The sequence below is a fragment of the Musca autumnalis genome, unplaced genomic scaffold (assembly GCF_047663935.1).
Source record: "Musca autumnalis isolate F117 unplaced genomic scaffold, ASM4766393v1 scaffold_1, whole genome shotgun sequence".
NCBI lineage: Eukaryota > Metazoa > Arthropoda > Insecta > Diptera > Muscidae > Musca > Musca autumnalis.
This window is the reverse complement of record NW_027411644.1, coordinates 320805880-320814149: the sequence shown is the minus strand read 5'-3', so window position 1 is coordinate 320814149 and position 8270 is coordinate 320805880. Positions and strand designations below refer to the sequence as shown.

The window sequence follows — 8270 nt, the reverse complement described above, 5'->3', positions numbered from 1 at the left end:
CATATGTATTAAAAAAACTGTTAAGAAATGGCTATGTTAGAGTGGTTGAAGTGCGAAAAAATGCATAACAAAAACAGGAAAATGATTTTCTTCGGGCTCTATGCTACGTAGAATATACCAAACAGTACAGTTATTTATTTTTTCCAAAAAGTAAATTATGATAGCTTTCAAAAATGTGAAAAAATGTGGAGTTTTTTGTGTTATCACTTTTTGGTCTTTTATGAATATCCGTCTAACCGTCCGTCTGTGGTAATGACTCTAGAATCCACAGAAATTGAGATAGGACGATGAAGATGCTCCTTTTGTCAGCAGAGAGGCTATGTTCGAAGATGGACTATATCGGTCCACGTTTTGGTATAGCCTCCATATACGTTAACGTTTTGTTATAGTACCCATATATAGCCCCACCCGATTTCTGGTACCTTATATGGTGTCTGTTTTTGTTATGAGTTTTTTTCACAATTCAAACACTGCAACATAGTCATTTATAAACCGATTTTTAAAATTTATGTATGACTTGTTTGAAAGGAAACATTCAACCCTTTTAACCCAGATATGCCCAACGTCCTATATATAGGACACACAAAATTCTTGCTAATTTGATATGTTATGTTTATCAAAGTACCGTTTATTTTGGTGATATACTCAGTACACATATGTGGCTCTTGGGATATTATGTGATTCCATTATTTTGAGCTACTATTTTTGAGTTTTGAGGTCTAGTTCATCGAAGTTGCCACCTATCGCTTAGTTTTAACAATGATTTGCGTTATGACCGATTAATTATTGGGTAGTTTTATAACGAAAACATACACGATGTGGAGCCTACTACGAAAAAACGTTATCTAGATGCCGAAAAGGTGTCTTTGGACTATATGTCAAATGTTTTGTGTCCCATAACTCCCACTTATATGATAAAACCCTGTGTCCAAAAGTGGCCTCAAAAAACACTTTTTTCAACAATTTTTTAAAAAACATATAAACATACTGTTATTATTTCACATTTGCTTCTAAAATAATATAAAAATACTTTTAAAATGATCACGATCAAGCAATGGGCATATCTGGGTTAATAAAAGAAGAAATAATAAATATCTGTGATAATGTGTAGAAGTTATGCCCGTTTAAAGTTGAAAATCAAGAAATTAATTTTTCTCTAAAGTTACCGTTGTAAAATCACTTTACGAAGTGATCTAGAAAACCCATCGGTATTTTCGTCTTCCGTGGACTCCAAAAAACAAAAAATTTTGGTTGCAATTATTCAATTCATTTGATATTTTACGGCATTTCATAAAATCACTAAAATATTTCAGGACCAATCTTTTACTCGACTACTTACATATGTATATTTATTCAAGCATAACGCCACCAATCTTGCTATTTCTTTAAAATTACTTTCCATTCTTTATTCTCGAACGGTGTTGGAAATATGCATCCACAAACATGAAAAATTGCCACAGACCACAAAGGGTTAAATGTCATTTCCGTGTGACTATATGATTCTCGTGGGTTGAAAAAAGCATTAATTAATCTCGTTAAATATGCATACTGGCTTATTAATACATAAAATTGTCTTTTAAAACAGTATAACAGTTTCGACCCACATACATATTTTTATGAATTTGGTCCACTATGCAGAGCCTTTTCATAGTTACATACACCTATTAATCTACTACGATGCATCACTAAAAGTTAAACTTAAACAATACATAAATGTTCTGCGACAATGACTCATTTGAGAATGTCTATTACAATAAAGTTAACAAATAACATTAATTTTATGCAAAAGTTTTTAAGATACTTGCACTCATTGTTGAACATTCTACAAATTAATAAAACTGTTATAAATTCCCTAGTTGAGTATTTAAGAATAATTATGTATTAATAAACAGGAAAACGAATTGTTAGCTAATTTTATTAGAAGAAGAATCTTCGTATTACTACTATTTTAAATTGATTTAATTAAAAGGTAGAACACCACTCAGAAGTCGTTCTATCCGTTTAATCGAGCGATCATCGAAGAAACAATGCCACCAATGGAATTCCCAAAAATCCCAAAAGAGTGGCAAAGTTCAAAACCTCACGCTACAGATAGAACGATGTACCTCCTCATCGCGGGTGTGTGATTTTTCATTTTGCAATGAAAGTAATTGAAGACTGACTACAGAAATGATCCTGTGAAGTATAGTCTTAACTTTTCAACGCCAACAGTGAATGTTATTAGTGACCACGAATGCGGAGTGAATGAGAATTATAAAGAAAACGCTAAACTAGAGATTTTTATATTTGAACATCAAAAACAAATTTGTAAGTACTTGCAGTAAGACGATGGGTATCTGTATATGAAAATTTGTTCAGCATTCATTATGTTTTCGAATTGCTGCTGCCTGAGTGATAATAAACACAGGGGCTGGCGGTCGGTCTGGTTGTTGTTTCTATTTTTATGTTAATGATTTGACGACCTCAGCATTAAGTATGAAGGCCCACAGTTGTTGTTGCTACATTGCTACGAACTATGTGTTTACCCATGAAATGCGATGGACAAACAAGTTTTTGAACAGTGAGTGTCAAAATGTAGTATGATTTTTTGTATTTGACAATTCATTGAATATCTTTCTTATTGAGAACAGAAACATTATGCTAAATTTAGTAAACATTTGTATTTACCGAAATATACTTAAGCGATTTTCGATTTTTTCGATTTAAATTAATATATTATACCCTCAGCCTTTAGGCTATGAAGGGTATATACACTTTCATACGGGCAAAATGTGCCTCATCGAAATAATGGTTTTAGACCCCAAGTATGTTTGGACCAAATGTGTTTCAGACAATTTGGAGTCGATTGAGCAATGTCCGTCCGTCTGTCTGTCTGTCTGGCTGGCTGGAGCGCACGATAACTCTCGAAGGGATGAACCGATTCGGTTCAAATTTTGGCTTTCGTAATATTTTGTCCAAACTTAGTTTAAGTTCGAAGATGAGCTATATCGGTCCACTCCTTCCGGTACCTCCCCCACAAAAGTTCGAAAATGTTCGGAAAATTTGTACGCACGATAACTCTTGAAGGGTGTAACCGATTTGGTCCATACTTTGCCCATCGTGGAGCGTGTACCAGTTTTAGATCAGGTTTTAATATGGACTCAATCGGTCCACTCCGTCGGGTACCTCCCACACAAAATTTTGGAAAAGTTCAGTTTAGGAACATCTCTCGAATCGCTTTGATTTTTGCTTTAGCAACTTGTATTCACTGCCCTCCATACGACGGTATAAGTTTCATCAGGGGCAAGTCCATACTTCCTGAGAAAATAGCCTGAAAGTTGCAAAAAAAACCCCTATGACACCGTGTGAAGAGGTTGGAGGGCAAAATAACTCTCGAACAGGTCTGCCGATTCGGTCCAAAGTTTGGCCTTAGTAATATTTTGTCCAAACATAGTTTAAGTTCGAAGATAAGCCATATCGGTCCACTCCTTCAGGTACCTCCCCCACAAAAGTTCAAAAATGTTCGGAAAAATTGTGCGTACGATAACTCTTGAAGAGAGTGGCCGAATTGGTCCATACTTTACACATCCTAATATATCTACCAGATATAGATCAGGTTCAAATATGGACTATATTTGTCCACTCCATCCGGTACCTCCCACTCAAAATTTCGGATACATGTTCATTTTAAGACCTGCTTTCGAATCACTTTGATTTTTGTTGAAGCAACTTGCATTGCTGCCTCAATTGCGATGGTAAAAGTTTTTTCAGGGGCAAGTTCATACTTCTTGAGCAAACATCCCTGAAGTTCTAAAAAACCCCTATGGTACCATATGTAGTGGCTGGAGATCCATTCTTTTTAGTATCTCCTCCGCAAAACTTTTGATATTAAATCCTAATCAACATTTTTGTCAGTTCAAACGCCCAAATTTTTTAAAACTCTCGAAATACATGGGTTTTTTGGAAAAAAAATTGTTTCAATATACACAGGCTGAGGGTATATCTCTGTCGGCAAAGCCGACTGATTTTTTTTTTTACTTGTTTTTTATTAATTTTAATATATTTTTTTTAGTTCTTCTACAATGAAGAAAATGGAATACTTTGAAATAGTGTGAACTTGAGTGGCATTTTGTAATGAACGGCTAATCAAAATTTGTTTATGCTCCTTAGACCGCAAAAGTGCCAAATGCCAAGTTAAGTCTTACTTCCTGAATATCGAAAGGTGGGCATATAGCTCGTACCTGTTGAGAAATGAGTTTTTTAAGGTGTTTTTAGAAATAATATAATATTAATAATAATATGATTTAAAATATTCACAACAACAAAAAATAGTTTAGTAAATTGTTATCAAATATCTATTTCTTGAAAACAACGACAGTTTCATATATTTCTAAATATATACACTTAATTTTGACGTTAACAGTTGACTGTCTTGAAAACTACAAAATATAAACGTACATACATACATTATTATGTTAAACACAGCAAACATTTTCAAGTGGATTACAACGTAAAGAATAACTGAATGAGGCCACTTCAAAATATAAAATTATAAAGAGTGAAATTTGTTTATGGTGTTTCCTGAAATATCAAATCAAAATATAAGTAAGACAATTTGATTAAAAAATTGACATCTAAATCTAATGACACATTTTTCAATTGTTATTAACAATGTCTTTAACTTTAAACATAATTTACATCAAATTCTTCAAGTCATGGTAGAACGAACAAGGTAAAGTAAATACTACAACAAATACAACTCAACAACAACCACATAGAAATGTGTTTTTGTTTGTAAACGTTAGTGTCAACGTGTATGTAAACAAAATAAGGAAATGTCTATAAATGATTGGAATTTAAAAAAACTATTAATTTTTCAAATTTGATTGAATATTTTGGAAAACATGAATGAAAACTCGTTAGATTGTCAATTTGAATGTTTCCACATCATTCCACTAAATGCATTATTTCCCGCAAAAAGTATAATTCATTGTTTTTGAAATCAAAAAACACATGTTTACTTTTTCAAACGTATCAAAATACCACACCGCATTCATTACATTTGCTCTGTTCCAGAACCTGCAAGAAGCTACTACTTTTTACTACGATAACATTTTTGCGTTTATGTTATCGAAAATAATAGTAAAAATTAGTAGATTCTTGCAGTACTGGAACAGACCAATTGTTTTATATATATCTCAATAACGCTAAGACCTACGAATGTATCGTAAAGGTCAATCTTGTAAAGAATTTTCATAGCTACTACATTTTCTTAGTCTCATTTCGATAGAACTTGCGGTTTCCAAGCAAAATCGTGAAAACCTAAAAAAAACCCCTAAAATGTCAACTTGAATCGCGATTTATTTAAAAAGCTATTTTTTGATTTTTCCCATCTATGAACATTGTAGTTTCAGAATCCGCAATAACTTCCCAGGGGTAAGCACCTTCCATTTAAAGTTGCTTCAAGAGCACCGCGATCTTTTATACCGTCTTTTTGTCGGTCTTTATAATATAATTTGGTACAAAAAATTTTAGTTGATCTCGCTTTTTTTGCTGCTTTCAGCTTCATTATCACAGCGAAATAGCTTACATTTGGTACTTAGTCTTCTCTGGGGGAAAGGTCGGTACTTGATCACCCCATATAACGGTATTTTCGATATATAGGAAGCTGTATCCGAATGGCTATAATTTGGTATTTAGTATCCGTAGGAGGTATAAAGCATTAAATGTCGTTTGCATTAGAGCTTTTTGCCGGGTTAACCTTCTTTATGAGGATTTATTTGACGTTTACTCTATGAAATGTACATTTGAAACCCAGTGGGTTTATTAAATCCGGTTAAGGGCAAACGGGTATAAATGCAGAAATTTGTCCGTATAAGTCCACGTTTTCATAAAGCTTCCATAAAGAGATGCCTTCCAGTTGTTGGAACTTTTATAGGATTTATTAAATTATCTTTTCAATATTTTTAAAATTTCAGCCTCATTATTGTAAAACTCATTATCGAACCTACATATATGACCGAAAACTGTTTTTAATATAATTTATGGTAGAAAATAATTGTTTTGATGTATTTATTATTTATCAGTAAAGAACAAATTTAAATTAAATTATTGTGATGGTAATATAATATAAAATATATTCAACTTAAAATAATACCACTTCAAGAATTTGATGTTTAATTATGTTTAAAGATAAAGATAATTGAAAATGTGTCAATTTTTTAATCACATTGTTTTACTTATGTAGATATATTTTGATTTGAACCTTCAGGTTCGTTATACGCTGGAAACACCATAAACAAATTTTAGTCTTTACAATTTTATATTTTAAAGTGGCCTCATTCAGTTATTCTTTACATTGTAATCCACTTGAAAATGTTTGCTGTGTTTAATATAATTATGTATGTATGTACGTTTATATTTTGTAGTTGTCAAGACAGGCGACTGTTAACGTCAAAATTAAGTGTATACATTTAGAAATATGTATATGAAACTGTCGTTGTTTTCAAGATATAACAATTTACTAAATTTTTGTTGTGAACATTTTAAATTAACTTATTATTAATTATATATCAACTTTTTCAAAATGAAGGTATGTAATATTTTGTAAAAATAACCTAAAAACCTATTTCTCAAAAGGTACCAGCCGTTAGCTTTCTTGAAATTCTTGCCTTTAGGAATTTACCCACCTTTCGATTTTCAGGAAGAAAGACTTAACTTGACATTTGACACTTTTGCGATCTAAGGAGCATAAACAAGTTTGATGAGCCGTTCATTGCAAAATGCCACTCAAGTTCACACTATTTTAAAGTATTTCATTTTCCTCATTGTAGAAGAACTGAATAATTATATTAAAATTAATAAAAAAATATGTAAAAAAATTAAAATCGAAAATCGCTTTAGTCTATTCCGGTAAATAAAAATGTTTAATAAATTTAGCACAATGTTTCTGTTCTCAATAAGAAAGTTATTCAATGAATTGTCAAATACAAAAATTCATACTACATTTTGAGACTCACCGTTCAAAAACTTGTTTGCCCATCCCATTTCATGGGTAAGCACATAGTTCGTAGCAACACAATTGTGGGCCTACAACGGTGGTGCTCAAAATTTTTTGTGCAGTAGTCTCTCTGAGCGAGTCTTTCCTTTGCTAAACCACGACAGATGAGAATAAAGAGAAAATATGTTGTTGTTGCAGTCACGTTAACGTATATGGGTGATCTTGGCTGGCCTACAATACTTAATGCTGGGGTCGTAAAATGACTAACATAAAAATAGAAACAACAACAAAACCGGCAACTACTGTGTTTATTATCGCTCAGGTAGCAGCAATTCGAAAACCTTATGAATGTTGAACATATTTTACGCTTCGTATTTCTGAAAGTATTTACAAATTTGTTTTTTGATGTTCAAATATAAAAATCTCTAGTTTAGCATCGTCTTTATAATTCTCATTCACTCTACATTTGTGGTCACTAATAACGTTCACATTTGGCGTTGAAAAGTTAAGACTATACTTCACAGGATCATTTCTGTAGTCAGTCTTCAATTACTTTCATTGCAAAATGAAAAATCACACACTCGCGATGAGGAGGTACATCGTTCTATCTGTAGCGTGAGGTTTTGAACTTTGCCATTCTTTTGGGATTTTTCGGAATTCCATTGGTGGCATTGTTTCTTCGATGATCGCTCGATTAAACGGATAGAACGACTTCTGAGTGGTGTTCCAACTTTTAATTAAACCAGAATGCGGCACACAACAACAACAATTTGAGCAAACGCTGTTGTCAGTGCATGGGTTTTCAATTAGTGAGGGGAGAGAGAAGCTCTCTTTGCTTGCTCGCGAGTAAAGAGGTGCCGCATTCTGAATTAAACATACGTATTTAAGGCTATAAAATAATGTAGCTATAAAAAATAGAAGACACATTTTAGGAAGCTAAATCTAAGCATAGTACTAGACATTGGCCGACAACAATAAGAGTCATCGAGGTATAATCCGATCAAATTGTAGCTGAGTTATTAATTTTCTAATCTCGAAATAATAATATACAGTTAGGCAACAAATGTATTACAAAAACCAAAATTGCAGAAAATTTCATATTAATTTTTCGTTTAAGGCAACAAATTATGTAAAAACTATACCTAGGGTTTTTTTGTGCAAATCTCTTGCTATATATATGCAATGGTTGTTTGCGATTTATAACAAATTCGGTCAAAAATAAGAATTAACTACTACTGACAATAAAAGTATTGCAACGGGAAAATCAGTACTATAAAATTTTTGAAATTTT

The 8270-nt window shown here is 32.4% G+C and overlaps 2 non-coding genes across 2 annotated transcripts; one reads left to right on the top strand and one right to left on the bottom strand.

Moving 5' to 3' along the window:
- Positions 1 to 1976: 1976 nt before the first annotated feature.
- On the bottom strand, positions 1977 to 2192 carry LOC141391604 (small nucleolar RNA U3). Its single transcript, XR_012409690.1, has one exon. It is a non-coding gene; the product is annotated as a small nucleolar RNA U3 (small nucleolar RNA).
- A 5294-nt stretch (positions 2193 to 7486) lies between these two features.
- On the top strand, positions 7487 to 7702 carry LOC141391608 (small nucleolar RNA U3). The gene has a single exon (XR_012409694.1). It is a non-coding gene; the product is annotated as a small nucleolar RNA U3 (small nucleolar RNA).
- The last annotated feature ends 568 nt before the right edge of the window (positions 7703 to 8270 follow it).